Below are 1706 nucleotides of genomic sequence, written 5' to 3'. Positions count from 1 at the left end.
TAGACATGTGATATGGTTTGGCTGTGTCCCCACCCAAATCTCATCTTGATTTGTAGCTCCCATAATCCCCATGTGCCGTAGGAGGGACCAGGTGGAGATAATTAAATCTCTTTCTTTTATAAATTACCCAGTCTTGGGTATGTCTTTATCAGCAGCATGAAAATGGACTAATACAACATGAAACAGTAATCTAAATTCTGAGGTGGGTACAGAAGTGGAAGCAGACTCAATATATCACCTAGTCTAACAACTGGAAAGAACTGGCTCTCTACAGACACTGCCAATAAATGAGACCCAGAAGGCCAGGGCTGAAAATACCTAGGGCCTTACCCAAAGCCTCCTTAGTTGACCTAATTAACTAGGGTGACCTTAGTCATGGGCAGGTCATTTATTTTCTTTGGGCTTCAAATTTCTTCATCTTAATAGATAACTGATAATTTCCAAAGTCCCTTCTGGCTCTGACATTCTAGTGCTCTGAGGATGGGGTCTGAGCAAAAAGCAGTTTTTAAATTTTTATTTATTTATTTTAGAGACAGGGTCTTGCTCTGTCACTAGGCTGGAGTGCAGTGGTATAATCATAGCTCACTGTAACCTTCAACTTCTGGGCTCAAGATCCTCCTACCTCAACCTCCCAAGTAGTTAGGACTATAGGCATGCATCACTGTACTTGGCAAATTTTTAAATTTTTTTTGTAGAGAAAGGGTCTCACTATAGTGCCGAGGCTGGTCTCAAACTCCTGGCCTGAAACAGTCCTCCTGCCTTGGGCTCCCGAAGTGCTGGAATTACAAGCATGAGCCACCATGCCTGGCTTATTCATACAACTTCTTCTTGGATAGTCATTTTTGTCATTTCTAAAACAAAGATAACATCTCCCTTACAAGATTGGGAGAACTGCTTAAGATGAATAAGAAAAAGTGAAGAGTGCTTAGCACAGAGTGGATTTTCATCAAATATCAAGCCTATATTGCATGCTGCCTGAATACAAGCGTTTCTCCTATGAAAGTCCTGATAGCAAACCCTCTGTCAAAGGCTTCCCTCCTTGCTTCTCCCTCTACCCAGCAGGGAGGGAAGCTGTGTCCTTGGCTACCTTTGAGAGGCCTCCACTGCCTCTAGGGTGGTACTGGGTGTTCCATTACAGCTTTATCCCTGAGGCTTATATTCCAAGGACAAGGGCTGAAAGCTAGGAAACCAACTCACCTTCATTCCCAATCCCATTCTCAAGGTGGAGCGTTTCTGCTGGGCCAACATTCACAATGAGAATTTTTTTTTTGTTTTTCCATCACCCAGGCTGGAGTACAGTGGCATGATCTCAGCTCACTTCAACCTTCAACTCCCAGGTTCAAGCAGTTCTCCTGCCTCAGCTTCCCAAGTAGCTGGGACTAGAGGCATGCGCCACCATGCCCGGCTAATTTGTATTTTTAGTAGAGGTGGAGTTTCACCACGTTGGCCAGGCTGGTCTCAAACTCCTGACTTCAAATGATCCACCTGCCTCAGCCTCCCAAAGTGCTGGGATTGCAGGCATCAGCCACCATGCCCAACCACAATGGGAAATATTTTATAGAGCCATCCTCAATACCTTCGTTTCTCACCTATAAAATAGTGATGATAACAATTATCTTACAAGATAGTTGAGAGGATGAAATCATTTATAAAAAGAGCTAGTGGTGTCTGACAACAAGCGGTCATTCAATGTTAGTGTTCCCTTC

This window comes from Sapajus apella, unplaced genomic scaffold, assembly GCF_009761245.1.
Source record: "Sapajus apella isolate SASKATOON/1434 unplaced genomic scaffold, GSC_monkey_1.0 scaffold14, whole genome shotgun sequence".
Lineage (NCBI taxonomy): Eukaryota > Metazoa > Chordata > Mammalia > Primates > Cebidae > Sapajus > Sapajus apella.
This window is presented reverse-complemented; position numbering follows the sequence as displayed.